We start from the raw sequence: 24,672 nt of genomic DNA, 5'->3' as shown, positions 1-24,672 counted from the left end.
CCTTTCCAGCTCTGCTATGTCTGCCTTGCTTACAGGAGCCCAGAACTGTACACAGTACTCCATGTACTTCCTCCAGGCGGAGGAAGGTGACCCCCATGCCAGTGACCCTGTGGCCCACACTAGTATGAGCCGCCCTGGGGCTCGTACCAGTTTTCCGGCCCACCAGATAAATCCACCTGAGCCCCCTACCGGGGAACTTGTCTGGTGTGCCCCAGAGGATTTTGAGCCTGTGATTCCTGACTTTGTTGGCTAACCAGGAATCCAGATTCCCACAGTGGGCTTCACTGAATATGACTTTTTTCTTTTTTTTTTCTGTGACTTTGTGATTCTGATGGTGGAGCAAACGAACTTGTTCGCCCAACAGTTCATTGCTCAACACCCGGGCTCCTTTTTGGCGAGGTCCGGTGGCTTGACTCCGGTCAGTGCAGCCGAGATGAGGACATTTTCGAGCCTCATGCTGCACATGGGCCTAGTAAAAAAAAACAGTGTCAGGCAGTACTGGAGTGGGGACGTCCTCTACCAGACCTCACTCTACTGTATGGCCAAGACACATTCCCGTTTTGAGGCCATTCGGAAATGCCTGCATTATGTAGATAATGCAGCATGTCCCCCCCCCCTTCCCAGGTGATCCTGCCTATGACCGCCGGTACAAAATCAGGCCGGTCATCGATCAATTCGGGGCCAAATTTTTGGAGGCCTATGTACCTGGAAGGGAGGTCGCTGTTGAGTCTCTTATTGCTTTCAAGGGGAGACTCATTTTCCGCCAGTATGTTCCCTCTAAGCGGGTGAGGTATGGCATGAAGCTGTACAAACTTTGTGAGAGTACCTCAGGGTACACTTACAAGTTTCATGTGTAAGAGGGGCGATATTCCCATATTGAACCCCCAGAATGTCCCCCCACTCTGGGTGTTAGCGGGAAACTTGTGTGGGACCTTATGCACCCACTGCTAGATAAGGGTTACCACCTGTACGTGGATAACTTTTATACTAGTATCTCCTTGTTCCAGTCCCTCGCCGCCAGATCCACGTCCGCTTGTGGGACCGTGCGGAAAAATCAACGCGGCCTCCCTACCCACCCCCTCCAGGTACCTATCCCCAGGGGTGAGACCCGTGCTCTTACCAGTGGAAACCTGTTGCTGGTCATATATAAGGACAAGAGGGATTTCCTTGTACTGTCCACAATTCACGGTAACGGCATCACCCCTGTACCTGTGCAAGGTACCGCGGCAACGGTCCTCAAGCCCGATTGTATCGTGGACTACAATCGATATATGGGAGGAGTTGATCTCTCTGATCAAGTACTCAAGCCATATAATGCCATGCGCAAAACCCGGGCATGGTACAAAAAAGTTGCCCGTCTACTTGGTACAAGTTGCCTTGTACAACTCTTTTGTGCTGTCCAGGAGCGCTGGTAACACAGGGAAATTTGTGCAGTTCTATGAGGCAGTCCTCAAGGAACTTTTCTGACCGAGAAAGAGCAGGCCGGAGTACCTCGGGAACTGGAGGTGCCCAAAAAAGTGCAGAGTGTGTCACAGGAGGGGGAAACGGAAGGACACCACCACTCAGTGTGACACGTGCCCCGATCATCCGGGCCTCTGCATTGACAGTTGCTTCAGGGAGTACCACACTTCCAGGGAGTACTAAATTTATAATCCCCTTCCCCAATTTTAATTCTATTTGGCCACAGACAATCACCCAGAAAAAAATAAAATAAAAATATGGCTCTCATGACCTAACCCCTCATATGAACACAGTCAAAAAAAAGAAAATAAAAAAGGTGCAAAAAAAATTTCGGGGTGTTTTTTTTTTTACTGTGTTCATCTGAGGGGTTAGGTCATGTGTTATTTTTATAGAGCAGATTCTTACGGATGCGGTAATACCTAATATGTCTACTTTTTTAAATTTATTTAGATTTTACAATATAATATCCTTTTTTAAACAAAAAAAAAAACATTTTAGTATCTCCATAGTCTGAGAGTCATTTTTATTTTATTTTTTTATCGATTGTCTTAGGTAGAGGCTAATTTTTTGCGGGATGAAAGGACGGTTTTATTGGCAATATTTTGGGGTGCATATGACTTTTTGATCGCTTGTGTGTAATACTTTTTGTTATGTAAGGTGACAAAAAAATAGCTGACATATTAGGTATTGCCGTGTTCATAAGAATCTGCTCTATAAAAATAACACATGACCTAACCCCTCTAATGAACACAGTCCAAAAAAAAAAAAAGTACCAAAACAGCAATTTTTGCCAAATTTTCCATTTTAATCCATTTTTTCCGTTAACAAAGCAAGGGTTAACAGTCAAACAAAACTCTATATTTATTGCCCTGATTCTGTAGTTTTCAGAAACACCCCATATGTGGTCGTAAAATGCTGTATGGCCAAACGACAGGGCGCACAAGGAAAGGAGCGCCATATGGTTTTTGGCTGCTACAGTGCTGAACCCTGGGGCGTACCATGTGCTATGTCACACAAACCAGTTTTATGACTGGTGTGTCACCCCATGGGTTGCCTGTGCCATCGTGGATTAGAGGGACCTGGGAAGGCAGAGTTTCCCTTGGAACTGTATTAGGCCTCCCTCATTTGCAGTCCCCCCTTTTAACATCCACTAGTCCCTTTCCTCCTTCCCCGCCTGGTTCTGTAAGGTCTTATGAACTTCCAGGCAGACAGGAGGAGTTATTTCAGGGACCTGAGCTGTGTCCCCTAAGGCAGGGGACTACCTAGGAAATTTGGCAGCCATTGTTGCTGCCTGATCTGCCTTGGCTTCTCCCTTTGCCTCCTCTGAGTCCGTTTTACAGTGACCTTTGTTTTCATCACCGCCACCTAAGTAGGCGACATGAGGGCTTCCAAAGACCTCACTGCTTCCCCATTTTGATGGGTTTACCTGAAGCGGTCAGGAAGTCTCTGGCTTCCAAATGGGCCCATAGTCTTGAGCTCTACCTGGAGTCAGTGTAAATGTTGATTGCTTTTCCATCTGCATATCTGCAAACCATTTTCAGAATCTTTAGCTCTGCTTCTTGGGCAGACATGTGTGGTGGTAAGGACTCTGCTTTTTAATGTCATGTTTAGTTACCACTGCCCAACCTGTGTAGTACCTGCCATCCTAGCCATACCTCGATCCATTCACAAAGAGCACATGATCTGGATTATCTAATGGCTGATTTACCACATGGGCAAATCCTGCTGCTTCTCGTGACATTATCTGCAAACAGTCATGAGCCTCTTCCTCTGGATCTGAAAGAAAAGGCAACAGGGTGGCTGGTTTCAAAGTATTGCACCTTTTGGACAGTAACATTGTCAGGCAACAAAAATGGAACACTGCATTCTCAAATGATGGGCAACAAAAATATTTTTGGGTTCTACTTGCATGAGGATCGATGTAATATCATGAGGAGTAAGCACTGTCACTTTGTGGGTCAGGACTATCTCAGAGCTTTCATCATGGCTTGTACAACAGCTATAGCTCTGATGCAGAAAAGGCACTTCTGGCCACGGGTCAAGTCTGGCTGAATAATATACCACAGGGCGTTGTTGCTGGCCATGCAGTTGGGTGAGGACAGCTGAGGCATGGCCATTTACTTCTGTACAATACAATCTAAATGTAATTATCTAATAGGCCCAGTGCAGGGGGAAGACGGGACACAATTCCCATGTTTAGGGCATAAAGGTATCTACCACCTCATGTATAAAGTAGAATGAACTAAAAGATAAACAATCATAAAGAGGTTGCATCAAACCTGCGTATCCAAGGTCTGCAATAAGGAACAAGGCCCAAAAATGTCCTCAGTGCATTCATGTTTATGGGCAAAGAGGTGAGATATTTCACCCCAGGAAGGTAACAGTAATGCAGCAAAACTGAAGCTTAGTTCTTTTTACCTTTTTTACCTTGCAGCCATGATCAGCTAAAAACGGACAGGAGTGTCATGGCTGCAGTATACATACTGGGCGAGTTCTGGGCTCCCTGCAGCAGTACCACCCAGGTATCCTGTTTACCCTCATGTGTAAAGGCAAAAATCTACCAACTGTCTGAATGTGATGGTACTAAAAAGAAAACATTTGTCAAATCAATCACAGTGGAGTGGGTAGGGGTAGTGGGAACCTGAGCCAACAAGGTGTGTATACTGAGCACAATGGGGCTGTTGCAAACTGTGGCTTCATTAACAGCACGTAGGTCACGTACCATCTGGTACTGGGTGGGTTTGCCCTTCTCTCTTTTCGTTTTCACAGTGTACAAAAGAGTGTTAGAAGGGGATACAATCTACATGATAACCCCTTTTTCAAAAAGTCTCAGACTGTTTGAGATATGACATCTGACTGTGCCATACTCAAGAGAAACTGCATCTTCCTGGGAAGTGGGGTGCCAGGTTTCATCTCCACTTCCACAGGAGGAACTGGGAGCTTGCCAACATCTGTGGGTCCTGCAAGCAGGGCTTCCTTCTCATCTTCTGGGAGTACTGACACAAACATGGACCATGGAGTTTTATCACTAACGGCCAACAGACAAAGTTCCTGGTCATTGAGGGCTCCTGTGAGTTTCACATCCTCCTGGTATGAGATGCTGACATGTACTTTGCAAGCAAGTCTGCACCGAGGAGGCAACAGAGGGCTTTATCACTGAGCAGCAAATGGAAAAGTACTTCTTGGTTAAGGGCAAATCTAACACAGATGGGTTCTGTTAAAAGTGGAGTGTACTACTTTCCCATCCACTCCTACACATGGACTGGTGTCTGTGGAGATTAAGCCAGGGGAGGACATGTTATCACCCAGAGTGAGGGATATCATTGGGGCCGGACTTGAATCTGCTAAAGTGTTTAATTGCACAGCTGATACTGGATTGCCTGTTTCCTAATCTTGGTCTAACTTTTCCCCCTCAACTGTCTTTGTGTCACCCTCACTGTTTCTCCAGCCATCCCTAAAAACACGGGTGTCTGTGGGGACGGTGATCTGGGCATGGTCAACAAATAATACAATCCTCTCACACACAGCACAACACTCTCTGCCATCTGGGTTCTGGTTCCCCCAGACTCTGCAGGTCCATCTCCCAGGACCATTATAGGGTGGCAGACTTAATTTTTCCTTTCTCAGGGAGGTGGTTTAACATTATCCTGATAACATTCATAACCTGACTTTCTCTGTCTCTCTACACCTCCTCTTCTATACACTTGCCTCACTAATCACAGCCAGACCTCTGCCTGTTCTGTGACCGTGTTATCTTTCAACCACCCTTTATTTCCCTACAGGCTTTTTCTCACTACTCTGGATTCAGTTTACCATCGGTGGGGGGAACGTCTACACCTTTCTTTATCTTGTTTATCTTTTGAACTTATTAACAAATAATATTTCCTGGAGCTTTTGTCACCGCCAGCTTTCTGAGAAGCTCTGGCAGACGTTCTTCTGTACCTCTTGCATGATGTTCTTTGTTTTGGTTTCACTTTGTCATCTCTTTTTCTTCTCCCAGCTGTCATCTATTTACACTGATTGCCTCCCTTTATATTCCCTCCCATACTGCCTCACTTTGCGGTTTATACTACTTCCTGGATTGTGTTCACTGATAGAGGCTGCAACTGCTGGTTCCTCAGATAAGTCTTTTTCCTTTATTTGTGTTTCCGTGCTGGCTTGATTCTAGGTGACCCTGACTCCCTCCATATTAAGTGCAGGGAGCCGGTGGTCGTGTCCCCTCACTATTATAGGGTTTTCAGGTGTCACACAGTCTAGGTACGAGGGCATGCAATCATCTATCATAAAGATCTTTGCATGGGCATAGCAGTCAGGGAGAGCTCTAGGGGTTTTATAGGGCTCACCTATATGTTCCTTAGTTTGGGATCAAGTCAGTCGGATGTTTATTTATAACTTCCAGTTTTCTGCAACACCATCCGTGACAGCTTTATACACGCACACTCAGTATCTCACACACATTGCCTTGTTAGTATTGCAGACATTATACTCGCTATCACACATTCCAATATCATGATGTCACTCCCCTGACAGCTGCGTCCCCCGCTGTCTTCCTTCATAAACCTCAGCCACCAGCTGCAGGGCGGTATATTCACCGGGAAATAGAGACAAGGTACACCCCATGGTACACAGACAGACAGACAAGACACGACACTCCCTGAGGACCACAACCGGACTCAACTCTTGACAGTCCTTCCTCTCGGGGGGGGACACACAATCAAAAAGCTTAACCACTCAATTACAAACAAGACAAAAACAACCAGAACCTTCTCCTTTTTATCACCAAGCAGAGCTCACCCCTGTGCAGAATATTAATTTTTTTCCTGGCTCCCACGTCTGGCCTGCCAGCCCGGGACTAATCCCTCTGCCACTGCAGGCAAAAATTACCACCGCAGGCAGGAATATATTATCGCTCCCCCCCCCCCCCCCCCCCCCCCCCCCCCCGTATCGTACTGACCTGGAGAATGAAAGTACCAGGTCAGTTTTACTGCATAGGGAATGCCATAAAAAAAATTGTAAAACTGTTGTGGAATTGCGTTTTTTCCAATTTTCACCACAATTTGGAATTTTTCTTCCAGCTCCCCACTACATCGTATGCAATATTAAATGATGACATTAGAAAGTGCAACTTGTCCCACAAAAACAAGCCCTCTGACAACTATGTGAATGGAAAACTACAAAATGCAAAAACTAAAAGACTTCCAGGGCTGAAAGGGTTAAACAGGTGATTCCATTCCAAACAATCATTAGCTTTAGATGCGTAAAAAGATTGGATTGTGTGATTTCCAAAGCTTGAATTTATGGGTTCAATAGTAGTGAACATTAATCTAAAAATAATGAGAATTGAAACCTATAGGCAGTTCTGTGCCTCCTAATATCAATTCAAAGTCATATATTTTGCAAACAGGGTTTTCTGTCCTAAAGAATGACCTGCATCTATTAATTCTATTATCCAAGCATTATTGAAGACACTTAGGCTACGTCTACACGACGACATTTGTTGCGCGACAATAAGTCGCTCGACAGATACGGCACAACTACACTGCAACATTTGTAGAGCAACATTTTGTTGCACCAATGTCGCGCGACAATTTTTATAATGGCAGTCTATGGTGTCGCACTGCAACATGCTGCAACTGCGACGCATCTCGAATGGATTTTTTGCGACTGTTGTGTTGCAGTATGTTGCATGTTGCAGTGCGACACCATAGACTGCCATTATAAAAATTGTCACGCGACATTAGTGCGACAAATGTCGTCGTGTAGACGTAGCCTGAAGGCCAAGACTTATGTCCCTCTATCCTTTAAAAATCCTTTTAAAGAGGTTATCCGGGAATTATTTAAAATGGCCAACAGCAACCTATCCAAGCATGTGAGAAGGACTGGTTGCCACCACTTGCAGAGCTGTCTAGGCAGGTGAGGTGGTGGGCCTTACTACAGTGCTCTGCAATAAATTGTAATAATACAATCTTGGCTATGATATGCCATCATGGCTGAATAGTCTGACGGGAAAACTTACTTATGTAGTATATGCAAGTGCCAGAGTGTAGTGTATAGTGGTCCTGCAAATCACCCCTCTGGACAGCTTTGCAGGTGGACTCAACTAGTCCTACACACATTCTAGTACAGGTTGCTGGCAGCCACTTTAAATCATTCCCAAGAAAAGAGTTACTCTAGACTACGTGGGAGTTACAGCCAGTCCCTAAATTACTTCTGCAATGTTACACTGAAGAATTTTTTTTTTTTCTCTCAATGTATTTGACATTCTTTGATCTTGGAAATAAGTCAGGAGTCAAAATACTCACAATGAGGTATGTATTGAATGGCAGTTTTTGTTGAATGAATATGAGGTATATTTTGATCAAAATCATTTGTGCCCATCCACCTAGGCAATGTGACCTATTTTAGGTGGGACTCTACTCTATAATGACTCTTCTCAGGCCTCAAGTCAGGGTGAGCAGGCTCAAGCTGTATACTGCAGTAATTAAAAAGATGGGTGGTTAGAAATTCATTTGTATGTCTATGGACACAAGAAAAGGAATCATTATAGAGTAGGGTCCAAACTAAAAGAGGTCACCTTGCCATGGTGAATGGGCACAAATAATTTTGATCAAAATATATTTGCTAAGTACCACACATTCATTTATATAGTGAATATGGCATCAGTAAAAATGACAATCTATATATTCAGTGTTTGCATCGTGTTTGGTTTTACTTTGTATTTTTAGCCATGGCGATGAGTGCCTGCTCATCTTTATTTTACAAGATGTGTTGAGGAACTGGATGGAACTGCTAGATTAAGTGCCACTTGAGGACACATCACCACTGAGGCCAGCAGTGCATTTTTTAGACCATATAAGGCAGCCAGAATGGAGTAGCATGGAGTAGGCGGGTATGATATTTTTCAACTAGTACAACAGGATGCTACTGACATTTTAAAAAATCCCCCTAAAGGAAAGTCAGTATTTCCCAAAGCTGTATTCCCTATCCCCAAGTCAATTCAATATCTGTTACACTTTCCCATATTTGTCTGATCATCCTTTATGAATGAAATATCTGTCTGTATGGTCTATTATTGTAGTGTTGCAATCCTTGCAGGGGTTGTCACACTTACGTAAATGACATTTATCATGTAGACAAAGTTAATAAAAGGCACTTACTAATGTATTGTGATTGTCCATATTGCTTCCTTTGCTGGTTTGATTAATTTTTCCATCACATACACTGCTCATTTGCAGGGGTTACAGCCACTATTGCAGGGCAGATGCGAGATGACCGGGGCAAGCATGGCCAACGCTGTGGGAATGTAGGGTGGTCATAACTTTTGGAAATTAGTAGTGTAGAATGTGATGAAAAAAGATTTCATTCTTATGAAACTGATAAGAATATGTCTTAAATTAGTGTTTAGGATATCAGGAGATCAAAAACATAAGCGATAACATCAGATGATGGGATTCAAAGAAAACAGACTGTGACAGCTTGAAAACAGACTGATTTGTAACCCCTGTGTCTTAGAAATGGCTTAGAAATTATTTGTAGCACAAAATAAGTAAAATGCAATTGTAAAAAAAAATGCCTCCAAAGGTGTACATAGAAGATTTCATTAAGCAGGTCATTTGTCAAGACTGATGTTTGTACACCACCGGAAGATGCACTTAATTTATGATGTGGCACGTACCTTATTATAAATTAAGTACATCCTCTAGCAGTCTGTGTGCCTAGATTGAAATGTATGCCAGCTCTTATATAGCGCAGATTTGAGTCATCATAAAGGCTAGAAAACTGGCATAAATTATGATAAGTCATCTGGGGCTGATAGGTCTGCCCACACCCCTTTCCGCCACATCCTTTTTTGGAAGGTGGTGAGTGTAGCATAGAAACACCACTTGCCCTGATTTAGGTACAATGGTGTTAAAAAAGTTGCCTGCAGGTCGTGAATGTTTTACACTGAAAAAGTGGCATAGGGGGATGATAAGTCTTCCCTTTAAAGGGTTTCTGTCATGAGAAATAACGTTATGTAGCTGACTGACATTAGCGATGTGCTAATGTCAGTAGTACATAACAGTATGGTTTATAACTCCCTGCCTGCCCCCGTTCTCTTAAAATAAAGACTTTTATAATATGCTAATGAGCCTCTAGGTGCTATTAGGGTGTTGCTTCAGCACCTAGAGGCTTGGTCTACGCACCCTTTGGCACGCCCAGGTCCAGTTGATTAACTTTCGAGTTCTCAGTGTCCCGTAAATCCAGCGCCTGCGCCGTCCTGTTTAGTATTCGGCGCAGGCGCAGTGAGTGAAGGACACGCTCCTGCTGCCGGCTTCCTCACTGCGCCTGTGCCGAAGGACGGCACAGGTGCAGGATTTACGGTACACTGAAGAGAACTCGAAAGTCAATCAACTGGACCTGGGCGTGCCAAAGGGTGCGTAGACCGAGCCTCTAGGTGCTGAAGCAACACCCTAATAGCACCTAGAGGCTCATTAGCATATTTTAAAAGTCTTTATTTTAAGAGAACAGCGGCAGGCAGGGCGTTATAAAGCATACTGTTATGTACTGCTGACATTAGCACATCGCTAATGTCAGTCAGCCACATAACTTTATTTCTGAGGATAGAAACCCTTTTGTCCAGTTGTCATGTGAAATTCAGATGGATCTTGATGATGTATTGCTGGTAATCAAGTGTATATTTAGTGCATTGTAAGGTCAATGCAAAGTTCATCAACAGGTACAAGCTGTTGGTAACTTGTCTTGTAACTCATCACGGAAAAACACAGGGCAGATGTGATAAGGAATCAGAGTGGCATGCATATAGGGATTGTTTTCCTTGAAAAAAAAAATAGGAAGTTTAATCCACTTGATAGAAGGTATATTTTTACCACCAATCGAAATTTCGTTTAAAAATAACAGTTTTCTTACGCTTTTGCAGCAATTTGATCTTTATTGGCAGATATAAAAATAACAATTGCCTGTCAACAGGAAGCAATATTGTAGTCACAATCTCGACCTTGGCAAATAAACTCAAATAACAAGAAAACTGACTATTCAATAATCCACAGTCTAGCAGTCACCTTTTGCTGAGAGTTTTGCTTTCTAGTACATGAAGCTATGATTTGTGTATAGGCTTTATGGTTTTAGAATGTTTTTTACTGCTTTTAATAATCAAATGTTATATTAAATATAGACTGCACTAATAGTCAAGTGTTAAATACAGTATACAGTGCATGTAAAAAAGTGAAAAAGTATTCATACTGCTTGAACTTTTCCACCTTTTTTCAAGTTACACCCACATACATTTTTGTGGAATAGACCAACACTTTGTAATACCATCGTTCACTGTCATTACAGCCTGCTAGTCTTTTGGGTTATGTCTCTACCAGATTTGCACATCTAGAGGCTGAGATGGGATTTAGGTCTGGACTTTGACTGGGCCATTCTAACACATGAATATTCTTTGTAGCTCCATTCCATTGTAGCTCTTGCTGTATGTTTAGGGTCATTGTCCTGCTGAAAGGTAAACCTCCATCCCAGTCTCAAGTCTTTTGCAGCCTCTCCCAGGTTTTCCTCAAGGATTGCCCTCTATTTAGCTCCATCCGTCTTCCCATCAATTCTGGCCAGCTTCTCTGTCCCTGCTGAAGAAAAGCAACCCGGCAGCATGATGCTACCACCATGTTTCACAGTGGGGATAGTGTGTTCAGGGTGATGTGCAGTGTTAGTTTTCCATCAGACATAGAATTTTGCATTTAGGCCAGAAAGTTTAACTTTGGTCTCATCTGACCAGAGCACCTTCTTCCAAATAGTAACATAGTTTATAAGGCTGAAAAAAGACATATGTCCAATCCAGTTAAACATGTTATCCTGCAAGTTTATCCAGAGTACGGCAAAATAAAAACCCTGTTATGCCTCCTATTTCCATCCGTGATTATTAGCCAAAACCAGGTGCGGGGCTAAACACAGAACAGGTGCAGATCTTTCCCTTATACCACATGTCTGTGGAGGCTTCAGTCCTGGTTTTGGCTCACAATCACCGATGGAAATCACTGACCAAAACACTGACATGTGAATGAGGCTTAAAAATTCCTTCCCGACTCCAATGAGGTAGTCAGAATAACTCAATAACTGGATCAACAACCAACCTCTAGTAACTATAACCTGTAATATTATTATGCTCCAGAAATACATCCAGGCCCCTCTTGAATTCTATCAGTGAATTCACCATCGCTACCTCCTCAGGCAGAGAGTTCTATAGTCTCACTGCTCTTACCATAAAGAATCCTCTTCTATGTTTGTATACAAACCTTCTTTCCTCTAGACGCAGTGGATGTCCCCTCATGACAGTCACAGTCCTGGGGATAAATAGATGATCGGACAGATCTCTGTACTGACCCCTGATATATTTTGTACATGGTTATTCGATCTCCTCTTAGGCCCCTTTCACACAAGCGAGTATTCCGCGCGGATGCGATGCGTGAGGTGAACGCATTGCACCCGCACTGAATACCGACCCATTCCTTTCTATGGGGCTGTTCAAATGAGCGGTGATTTTCACGCATCACTTATGCATTGCGTGAAAATCGCAGCATGCTCTATATTCTGCGTTTTTCACGCAACGCAGGCCCCATAGAAGTGAATGGGGTTGCGTGAAAATCGCAAGCATCCGCAAGCAAGTGCGGATGCGGTGCGATTTTCACGCACGGTTGCTAGGAGACGATCGGGATGGAGACTCGATCATTATTATTTTCCCTTATAACATGGTTATAAGGGAAAATAATAGCATTCTGAATACAGAATGCAAAGTAAAATAGTGCTGGAGGGGTTAAAAAATAAATAAATAATAATTTAACTCACCTTAGTCCACTTGCTCGCGTAGCCCGGCATCTCCTTGTGTCCCCTTTGTTGAATAGGACCTGTGGTGAGCATTAAATACAGTTACAGGACCTTTGATGACGTCACTCCGGTCATCACATGGAACGTCACATGATCTTTTACCATGGTGATGGATCATGTGATGACTGGAGTGACGTCATCAAAGGTCCTTTACCCAAGTCCTAAAGAAAGAATACAGAAGGAGATGCCGGCTGCGCTATCAAGTGGACTAAGGTGAGTTAATTATTTATTTTTTTAACCCCTCCAGTGCTATTTTACTTTGCATTCTGTATTCAGAATGCTATTATTTTCCCCATGTTATAAGGGAAAATAATACAATCTACAGAACACCGATCCCAAGCCCGAACTTCTGTGAAGAAGTTCGGGTTTGGGTACCAAACATGCGTGATTTTTCTCACGCGAGTGCAAAACGCATTACAGTGTTTTGCACTCGTGCGGAAAAATCGCAGGTGTTCCCGCAACGCACCCGCACATTTTCCCGCAACGCCCGTGTGAAAGAGGCCTAAGTCATCTTTTTTCTAAAGTTATTAACCTTAATATTTCTGGGTACTGTAGTCCATCCATTCCAGTTATTACTTTAGTTGCCTTTTTCTGAACCTTCTCCAGCTCTATTATGTCTGTTTTGCTCACAGGAGCCCAGAACTGTGCACAGTAAGTCACACACTTAATACAAACACACACTTGAAATAAAACACGCGAACGCTTACAAACTCACTTTGTATCAGTGCTGCTCCCAAACAAATTCAAACCAGACTTTTATTTTTCCTCTGGATTCAAATAAATCTACCTTACCCCACGCTGAATTTAGCATCATGATCCTGTGTCTGAGTAATGGAATATAAAAATCAATACTACTAGTAAATGGAGATGCACTGAGGTGAAAAACATAATTACAGAAGAACGAATAGACATTAGCAGATGTGTGACAAAAATTATTGTAAGCTTACTTTGGCCACCGTAGAAACTCTGATACATAACACCTAAAGTATGGTTCACTTTCTCAGTCTATTATTCTGTGGATGTTAAGCGATAGAGAAGTTCAAAGCAATAGCCAAATTTGCACTAAAAACTGTTCAAAATATAGCTACAAACGGTGAACCCCTGCCAAAAACAACATTGTCAGGTATACGGTGAAGTCTCACCATCTGCTAGGCAAAGGGATCAGCCAGCTTATGAGCAGAGGGTAAGCCAATCAAGGGTATAAAATGCACCATTTTAATGAACTTGTCTACAACAATCCAAATGGTATACGACCCCTTGGATCTGGACACCTTGGCAATAAAGTCTATGGATATATGTGTCTCTTTGGAGTGGACAAAGATCTCAATTGACCAAAGGTCAAGACTCTGGATGAAAAAAGGAGTTGAAACATTTCCCAGTAAACCTCAGCATCTCTTTCCTCATAGCTGGTCACCAAACAGATCCAGACAAGGTCATCCACATCTTGCTGATACCCAGATGACCTGCTAACTGTTACCATGACACTCCAAAAGAATAGGAGCCCTAAGTTTTCCAGGAATAAACAGCAGCTGAGCAGGTTTCTTTAAAGCTGCCTGAGATTAAGCTTGCAAAAGCAGATCAGAAATGTCCTGTGTTAACCTGGTTATGATCTTATCAAGAGGAATGATGGGAGAAGGGACAGGAGTCTCCACATGTTGCTGTAGAAAACTAAAGGAAAGGGCATCAGCCTTTAGGTCATTGGACGGAAAGTAATGACAAAATCAAATCTAGAAACAAACACAGCCCACCTAGCCTACTGTACCTGGGTTTAAAGGGGTTGTCATTAGAGATGAGCGAATCAAAGTTGACGAAGTGGAATTCGATCTGAATTTCAGGAAAAATTTGATTAACACGAATCCGAATTTCCTCACGCTTCTTGTTAACGAATCACATTTTTTCCTAAAATGGCTGCTGCATGTGTTAGAACATGGAGCAAGGAACTCTGGGAACGTGGGATCACCCACAATGCCATGCATACAGCCAATCAGCAGCCAGCCAGCCCTCTGATGTCACAGCCCTATAAATGGCCTCAGCCATCTTGGATTCAGCCATTTTCCAGTGTACTTAGTGCAGGGAGAGACGTCAGCAGGTGCTAGGGACAGTGGTAGAAAAAACTTTAAAACTTTTATTTTGCTGTATAGAAGTTTGTGGAAAGGATAGGGAGGAATCATTCCACAGTATTGAAGCAGAACAGGGTTCAGCAGGGGAGTTTACAGCCTGGGTAATAGGAACAACTCTATTACACCTTGCTGCACTGACTGGGGATCCAAATTGCCATTATGTAGCTCTGTAATTCCAGCAAACAAGTCTTGTTATTGGGGTGCAGGTGCTGTTCGATACAGCCATTAGCAGGGTTTATTACAAGGAAATATTTCTACGTCTTATTTGCCCTTGTGCGGTACAGTTACAGTATATGTTCTAAAATATTTTTTTGCATGTATTAGTGGCAAAACAATATATATATATTATCTGCCGTTCAGCGGTGCAGGTATATGTTCTAAAGCCCTTTATGGCGTGTGTTAGTGGCAAAAGAATATATATTATTTGCCGTTCAGCGGTGTAGTTTATATGTTCTAAAGCCTTTCGTGGCGTGTATAAGTGAAAATAAATAAGGGCCTATTTGCCTTCAGCGGTGCGGTTATATGTTCTAAAGCCCTTTTTGGTGTGTATTAGGGTACTTTCTCACTTGCGTTGTGAAGATCTGGCAGGCAGTTCTGTCACCGGAACTGCCTGCTGGATCCGGAAATCCGCGTGCAAACGGATAGCATTTGTAGATGGATCCGGATGCGGATCCGTCTAATAAATGCATTGAAACAACGGATATGACTCTCCGGTGTCATCCGGAAAAAACGGATCCGGTATTTAATTTTTGGAATTTTTAAAGAAAACTGGATCCACTTAATGCATTTCAATGGAAAATAATGCCGGATCTGGCATTCCAGCAAGTGTTCCGGAATTTTGGATGGAGAAAATACCGCAGCATGCTGCAGTATTTTCTCCGGCCAAATACCGTAAGAGTGACTGAACTCAAGACATCCTGATGCATACTAAACGCTCTCCAATCAGAATGCATTACGATAAAACTGATCTTTTTTTTTTCCGGTATTGAGCCCCTGTGACGGAAATCAATATCGGAAAAATTTAACGCCAGTGTGAAAGTACCCTAAGTGGCAAAAATATATATATTACTGTATTTGCCGTTCAGCGGTGCAGTTATATGTTCTAAAGCCTTTTGTGGCGTGTATAAGTGAAAAAAAATAAGGGCCTATTTGCTGTTCAGCTGTGCAGTTATATGTTCTAAAGCCCTTTTTAGCGTGTATTAGTGGCAAAAAAATATATATTATTTGCCGTTCAACAGTGCAGTTATACACACACCTAAATAATTATTAGGAACACCATACTAATACGGTGTTGGACCCCCTTTTGCCTTCAGAACTGCCTTAATTCTACGTGGCATTGATTCAACAAGGTGCTGATAGCATTCTTTAGAAATGTTGGCCCATATTGATAGGATAGCATCTTGCAGTTGATGGAGATTTGAGGGATGCACATCCAGGGCACGAAGCTCCCGTTCCACCACATCCCAAAGATGCTCTATTGGGTTGAGATCTAGTGACTGTGGGGGCCATTTTAGTACAGTGAACTCATTGTCATGTTCAAGAAACCAATTTGAAATGATTCGAGCTTTGTGACATGGTGCATTATCCTGCTGGAAGTAGCCATCAGAGGATGGATACATGTTCTCATTCTGTTTACGCCAAATTCGGACTCTACCATTTGAATGTCTCAACAGAAATCGAGACTCATCAGACCAGGCAACATTTTTCCAGTCTTCAACAGTCCAATTTTGGTGAGCTCGTGCAAATTGTAGCCTCTTTTTCCTATTTGTAGTGGAGATGAGTGGTACCCGGTGGGGTCTTCTGCTGTTGTAGCCCATCCGCCTCAAGGTTGTGCGTGTTGTGGCTTCACAAATGCTTTGCTGCATACCTCGGTTGTAACGAGTGGTTATTTCAGTCAACATTGCTCTTCTATCAGCTTGAATCAGTCGGCCCATTCTCCTCTGACCTCTAGCATCCACAAGGCATTTTTGCCCACAGGACTGCCGCATACTGGATGTTTTTCCCTTTTCACACCATTCTTTGTAAACCCTAGAAATGGTTGTGCGTTAAAATCCCAGTAACTGAGCAGATTGTGAAATACTCAGACCGGCCCGTCTGGCACAAACAACCATGCCACGCTCAAAATTGCTTAAATCACCTTTCTTTCCCATTCTGACCTTCAGTTTGGAGTTCAGGAGATTGTCTTGACCAGAACCACGCCCCTAAATGCATTGAAGCAACTGCCATGTAATTGGTTGACTAGATAATTGCATTAATGAGAAATAGAACAGGTGTTCCTAATAATTCTTTAGGTGAGTGTATGTTCTAAAGCCTTTTGTGGAGTGTATAAGTGGAAAAAAGTAAGGGCCTATTTGCCATTCAGCGGTGCAGTTATATGTTCTAAAGCCTTTTTTGGCGTGTATTAGTGGCACCAAAAAAAGTATTTGCCGTTGTGTGGTGAAGTGAGAAAATTACAGCTCTTTTTGGCGTGTATTAGTGGCAAAAAATATATACGGTATATATATATATTTTCCATTCAACAGTGCAGTTATATGTTCTAAAGCCCTTTTTGGCATGTATTAGTGGGGAAAAAAGGGCTTATTAGTCATTGTGTGGTGAAGTGAGAAAATTACAGACTTTCTTGGGGTGTTTTAATTTCCTTTTTATTTACTTATTTGATCTAACAGTATGTCAAACAGAGAAGTGCCAGGCCCTGCACAGAGGGGTGGTATAGGCCTAAATGTTTCTGGCAGCAAAGTAAGGCGTGGCAGCAGGAGTCTCAGCGAGAGGCCTGAGCTCCCGGTGTCATCTAGCAGTCGTGTCTTGACCAGCAACCCAGCGGTTCTTGAATGGTTGACTCGGTCATCCACTTCATCCCAAGTGACATCAGACACCCCCAGCCAAGAGTCGATGGGTTCGTCAGACACAACTCTTAGTTGGCATGGCCTGGGAGCAGGCCCTGTGCCCTCAGCTGTCCTTAACCTGCCTCTGTCCTTTTCTGTTCCCTCAGCCAGACAAGTATTATATGCTGTGGGCTCAGCTCCACTATACAGCGAGGATGAGCTACTAGAGGACAGTCAGCAGCTACTTGCCAGCCAAGTTCCGGAGGAGACATCCACCGCTTCATCCGGTAGGCTGGCAAGTTGTGATGAGGAGAGTGGCGTGGTAGATGGTGTTGCGAGAGGTCATGCTTCTGGCCCTGAGACCGTTGAGGAGGACATCAGTGACATGCAGACAGTACTCGATGATGTAGCGGATAGCACTTAAGAGCCAGGTGAATTAGGGGCTTCATCATCATCGGGAGAAGAGGGTGGCAGCTTGCCCGTGAGGCAGGGGCGGAGGCAGCAAGTCGCTAGCATGGCCAGGAGTCAGCAGTGTGTCAGCAATGGGAGGCTGGGAGACAAACGTGCCCAGGATAGACGACCCGCTTCGCAGGAGCTTACCTGCCCGGTGTACACGGAAGCAGCAGCGGTAGCAGTCAGTCAGTGAGGAGTGTTTTGGGTAAAATCACCTACTCGGCGGTGTGGCAGTTTTTTGTTAAGCCGTTGGAGTAAGTTAACATGGCCATTTGTAGAATCTGTGGACAGAAGGTCAAGCGTCGCCAGGGTGCCAATGTTGGCACCACGGCCCTTCGTCAACATATGCAGCATCACCATAAAGTACCGTGGCTCTGATGTGAAGGTTCAGCCTGCCGCAGCAACCGCTGCATCACCCAGTGGCATGCACGCGATTTCATTCAAGGCTCTACCACCCGAAAGGAAGCTGTCTGTCCTTCCCATCATCTGCTGGTCCTGATGCTCCTGTTCCTCCTCCTACTCCTTATCAGTCATTCCGTCAGCAATCGATCACCGAAGCGATTGCCAAGAGACAACAGTATGCGTGCACTCATCCAACAGCACAGAAGCTTAATGTCCTCCTGTCCAAGTTGCTGGTGCTGCACCCTCCCTTTCCAAGTGGTGGACTCTGCACTTTTCAGAGAACTGATGGCTTGTGCCGAGCCGAGGTGGAGAGTCCCAAGCCATCATTTCATTGCCAAAAAGGCACTACCAGTCCTGCACATGTATGTAGAACAGAAGGTGGGCCAGTCCTTGAGCCTTTCGGTGTCTGCCAAAGTGCACTGCAGTGCCAACGTGGGGAGCTGTAACTACGGTCAGGGACAATACATGTCCTTTACTGTCCACTGGGTGAATGTGGTTCCTGCACTGCCACACCAGCAACTTAGCCAGGTGACACTGCTTCCGCCTCCACGTTCTCACGCCGTTGGTCCTGCGACAATGTCCGCCTCTGTCTCCTCATCCTCCACCTTGTCCTCAGCCTTCACTGCAAGACAATTCACAGTGCCCTTCCAGCATGCCACATGTGCAGTGCATGGAGGTGTCATGCTGTTCTGCACCTTGTTTGCTTAGGTGAACGGAGTCACACAGGGGAGGAACTGCTCCACGTCCTTCATCAAGAAATCGAATCCTGGCTTTCTCCATGACAACTCAAAATCGGAACCATGGTGACCAACAACGGGAATAACATGGTGTCAGAGCTGCATCAAGAAAGGCTGAGCCATGCGTCCTGCATGGCATGCGTGTTCAGTCTGGTTGTCAAGGGTTCCTGAAGTCTTCCACCCCTCTGCAAGACATCCTATAAATGGCAAGGAAACTTTGCATGCACTTTAGCCACTCATATACCGCACAGCACACCCTCCTTGAGCTGCAGCAGCAGAACGACATCCCCCAACATGATATGCGACTTTTCCATCCATTGGAATTCCACCCTCCATCTGTTGGACCGACTATGCAAACAGAGAAAGGCCATAAATGATTTCTTGATGATCCAAGCGGACAGGAGTACTCCCCTGTGTAACTTCAATGTCAGCCAGTGGCAGCTCATGCGTGACACCTGCCGTTTGCTCAGGCCCTTAGAGGATGCCACGTTATTTGTCACTCGCCAGGACTACGGGATGAACAGCGTTATTCCACTGCTTCATGTCCTGGAAGAGAGGTTGGTAAATATGGCTGGTCAGGGGACTGGAGACGTGGCGCCTAGATCTCACGGTCACGTGAGCCTTGTGGGGTCTGAACTAGAGGAGGAGAACATTGGAGCACAAGCATTGTATAGCAAAATGGGTGGTTTTTCTACACAGGTGACAGGAGAGGAGAAGCAGGAGCAGCCAGAAGAGCTACAGGGCGATGAGTAAGACGAGGCAGAGGACCCAGACAGACTGTGGCAGTATGCAGTGGAGATGGAGGCAGGAAGTCCCTCCAAGTCACTTGCACAAATGTCCTGATGCATGCTCACTTGCTTGCATAGTGACAGCGAATTGTCAGCATTCGGCAGAGAGATGACTTCTGGCTCTCCACCTTGTTGGACCCTTGCTACCGGTCCAAAATGGTGGTCTTTTTTACATCCGCTGAGAGGTAAGACAAACTGAACTACTATAGAGACATCCTATAGAGTCAGTTGGCCGCAGCCCTCTGCGCTTACGTTCTTCTGCCATGGCTGCTGTGGCAGGGTTGGGGGGTAGGAGCAGTTCCAGTTCCATCAGCAGCAACTTGAGTCTAGAGTCACTGATAAGCAGCTTTCTTCACCCGCCTAGTAAAGAACCTGCTCACCAGCAGCAGCTAGACCTGGAGCAGGACCTGAACCAGCAGGTGGTGTATACTTGGACAGCACCGTGCCACCTCACATTGAAGATCTGCTGGTTAGCCTGGAAAAGCTGTCCGGCCAGTAGTGTGGCATCAGAGTGGGTGTTTAGTGCGGCGGGGGCCATAGTTACACCAAGAAGAACTCACCTGTCCACCCAAAATGTGGAGAGACTGACCTTTGTCAAGATGAATCAGGCGTGGATCAGCCAGGATTTCCACCTACCAATGTCTGATGCATCAGACTAGATCATCCATGGTGCCACACCAACACTTTGACACAAGAGACCGGTTTCTTCTGGCTATCTGCCTCAACTACTATTCTGATCCTGCCACACATCTGATGCCAAGTGCTCCTTCTTTCACCTACCATCTTTAGCTGGTACTGGTATTGCCACTGACCTCCCCACTCTGTCGCCAGGTCACTCTGTGGTCTCCTGATGCTGCTGCCACCTCCAAACTATGTCACCTTGCCACTCTGTGGTCTCCTGATGCTGCTGCCACCTCCACACTGTCATTGTGCCACCCTGTGGCCTCCTCCTGATGCTGCTTCCTCCTCAACACTGTCATTGTGCCACCCTGTGGCCTCCTCTTGATGCTGCCGCCACCTCCACACTTTGTCATTGTGCCACTCTGTTGCCTCCTGATGATGCTGCTGCCACCTCCACACTCTGTCATTGTGCCACCATGTGGTCTCCTCATGCTGCTTCTGCCACCTCCACACTGTCATTATGTTACCCTGTGGCCTCCTCCTGATGCTGCTGCCGCAACTTCCATATTCTGTTATTGTGCCACTCTGTGGTCTCCTGATGCTGCTGCCACCTCCAAACTATGTCACCTTGCCACTCTGTGGTCTCCTCATGCTGGTTCCACCTCACCACTATGTCATAGGGCCACTCTGTGGACTTCTCATGCTGTTCCCACACTCCCCACTTAATGACTGGGCCACTATTTTGCCTTTCGGCCTGACTGACATCATCATTTATTTGACCCTTCTTCTGATCTGTCAGAAGGAAGGAAAAATTTGATGCACAACGGATCCTGTCTGTGTAGCAGCTGCAAGGCCTGTATGGCCCCATCAGAATTGGCTTATGATTTGGTAGCCAAAAGCAGGAGTGGGTACAAAACACAGAAGACATGCAAATATTCTTTTCACGTGTCATCTCTGTTTTGGATCAACTCCTGTTTTTTTAACTTTAGCAATACTGATGGATTACTGACCAAATGCTGACTGAGTGAAGGCGGATGCTTTCTGTGTATGGTGTGACTTATGTTCAATTTCACTAGTAGAAAAATGGCATTAATGAGGCAGATGGCATTGTTGCTGTAAAATGTTTCTGCTACAATGCAATATGTTTAGCACAGATGGATATGATGCACTGAATAAAAAACATACACTAGTTGCTGAGCATTCAGCATTGCTGCATAATGCTAATTGTACTTGTGTAATTGTATAAACTGGCAATAAGAAACTTCAGGTTTGGAAAAAAAGGAGTGATTTTGTGGCTAAATAAAAAAAAAAGTACTGTATTTGAAATTTAGCAGGCACTCACTTTTCATCTGAAAATATGTGTATTTATTTGTTAAAATAGTTAAAAATTTAAAAAGTTAAAAGAATCAATTGATAGATAATGTAGCAGCTCCTCAACTCAATTGCAATGGCTATTGCTGTATAGTATTGTGCATATATATAATGGACTAGATCATTACAACGTAGTACAATATGTAAGCAACAGTCCCAGTGTTGGAGACACTATGATGTATTGGCAGGTGATATGGCAACTTGGATTCAACAATTTAGGTCCGTGATTCCGGAATAGAGGGAATAGTCCCAATACTGCACACGCCACAATATGATAAATGTCACCAGAGTAATACTTCATAAACCACAATACAGTCGCTACCGCCAAAACAATACTGTCACCGCCAGCTCTCTGAGAAGCTCTGGCAGACGTTCTTCTGTACCTCTTGCATGATGTACTTTGTTTTGGTTTCACTTTGTCATCTCTTTTCCTTCTCCCAGCTGTCATCTATTTATACTGATTGCCTCCCTTTATATTCCCTCCCATACTGCCTCACTTTGCGGTTTATACTACTTCCTGGATTGTGTTCACTGCTAGAGGCTGCAACTGCTGGTTCCTCAGATAAGTCTTTTTCCTTTATTTGTGTTTCCGTGCTGGCTTGATTCTAGGTGATCCTGACTCCCTCTGTATTAAGTGCAGGGAGCCGGTGGTCGTGTCCCCTCACTATTATAGGGTTTTCAGGTGTCACACAGTCTAGGTGCGAGGGCATGCAATCATCTATCATAAAGATCTTTGCATGGGCATAGCAGTCAGGGAGAGCTCTAGGGGTTTTATAGGGCTCACCCATATGTTCCTTAGTTTGGGATCAAGTCAGTCGGATGTTTATTTATAACTTCCCGTTTTCTGCAACACCATCCGTGACATTATAAACCGCCACTACCGTCTTAAGCATGGATCCGGTTTCAGCCTTGATTGACCGCATGCAGGGTCTTTCACTGGAGGTAGCAGATCTCCATAAAACTGTGTCTCAGTTTCAGGTGACCGGTTCTGCTTGCGTTCATGGAGTTTGTTCCGAGCCTAAAATCTCGCTTCCGGATACGTTCTCCAGGGGTAGTGAGAATTTTGTTCGTTTTAGAGAGGCTTGCAAACTCCATTTTCGCCTACTTCCCCATTCCTCTGGTGATGAGGAGCAGAGGGTGGGGATCATCATCTCGCTGCTCAGGGATAACGCTCAGTCTTGGGCCTCTTTGCTGCCGGTGGGGGCACGGCCCCTCCGATCGGTGGATGAATTTTTTGTAGCCCTGGGGCAGATATATGATGACCCGGATCGTATTGCTCTAGCTAAATCTAAACTGCAATTAAAGAAAGGGACCCGCTCACCAATATCCCCTCAGGGTAGGTGCTCTAGCTCAAAAATTGAGTCACCCCTCAAAGTAAAGGCTAAATATGTAGAAAATTGAACTGGCACTCATACAGGGAGTGCAGAATTATTAGGCAAGTTGTATTTTTGAGGATTAATTTTATTATTGAACAACAACCATGTTCTCAATGAACCCAAAAAACTCATTAATATCAAAGCTGAATATTTTTGGAAGTAGTTTTTAGTTTGTTTTTAGTTTTAGCTATTTTAGGGGGATATCTGTGCGTGCAGGTGACTATTACTGTGCATAATTATTAGGCAACTTAACAAAAAACAAATAAATACCCATTTCAATTATTTATTTTTACCAGTGAAACCAATATAACATCTCAACATTCACAAATATACATTTCTGACATTCAAAAACAAAACAAAAACAAATCAGTGACCAATATAGCCACCTTTCTTTGCAAGGACACTCAAAAGCCTGCCATCCATGGATTCTGTCAGTGTTTTGATCTGTTCACCATCAACATTGCGTGCAGCAGCAACCACAGCCTCCCAGACACTGTTCAGAGAGGTGTACTGTTTTCCCTCCTTGTAAATCTCACATTTGATGATGGACCACAGGTTCTCAATGGGGTTCAGATCAGGTGAACAAGGAGGCCATGTCATTAGATTTTCTTCTTTTATACCCTTTCTTGCCAGCCACGCTGTGGAGTACTTGGACGCGTGTGATGGAGCATTGTCCTGCATGAAAATCATGTTTTTCTTGAAGGATGCAGACTTCTTCCTGTACCACTGCTTGAAGAAGGTGTCTTCCAGAAACTGGCAGTAGGACTGGGAGTTGAGCTTGACTCCATCCTCAACCCGAAAAGGCCCCACAAGCTCATCTTTGATGATACCAGCCCAAACCAGTACTCCACCTCCACCTTGCTGGCGTCTGAGTCGGACTGGAGCTCTCTGCCCTTTATCAATCCAGCCACGGGCCCATCCATCTGGCCCATCAAGACTCACTCTCATTTCATCAGTCCATAAAACCTTAGAAAAATCAGTCTTGAGATATTTCTTGGCCCAGTCTTGACGTTTCAGCTTGTGTGTCTTGTTCAGTGGTGGTCGTCTTTCAGCCTTTCTTACCTTGGCCATGTCTCTGAGTATTGCACACCTTGTGCTTTTGGGCACTCCAGTGATGTTGCAGCTCTGAAATATGGCCAAACTGATGGCAAGTGGCATCTTGGCAGCTGCACGCTTGACTTTTCTCAGTTCATGGGCAGTTATTTTGCGCCTTGCTTTTTCCACACGCTTCTTGCGACCCTGTTGACTATTTTGAATGAAACGCTTGATTGTTCGATGATCACGCTTCAGAAGCTTTGCAATTTTAAGAGTGCTGCATCCCTCTGCAAGATATCTCACTATTTTTGACTTTTCTGAGCCTGTCAAGTCCTTCTTTTGACCCATTTTGCCAAAGGAAAGGAAGTTGCCTAATAATTATGCACACCTGATATAGGGTGTTGATGTCATTAGACCACACCCCTTTTCATTACAGAGATGCACATCACCTAATATGCTTAATTGGTAGTAGGCTTTCGAGCCTATACAGCTTGGAGTAAGACAACATGCATAAAGAGGATGATGTGGTCAAAATACTCATTTGCCTAATAATTCTGCACTCCCTGTATAAGGAATATGAACATGGTTTATTGAAGTAGGGAAAAATATAT

Source organism: Bufo bufo, chromosome 4 (genome assembly GCF_905171765.1).
Source record: "Bufo bufo chromosome 4, aBufBuf1.1, whole genome shotgun sequence".
In the NCBI taxonomy this organism is placed as follows: Eukaryota; Metazoa; Chordata; class Amphibia; order Anura; family Bufonidae; genus Bufo; species Bufo bufo.
Note: the sequence above shows the minus strand (reverse complement) of the source record.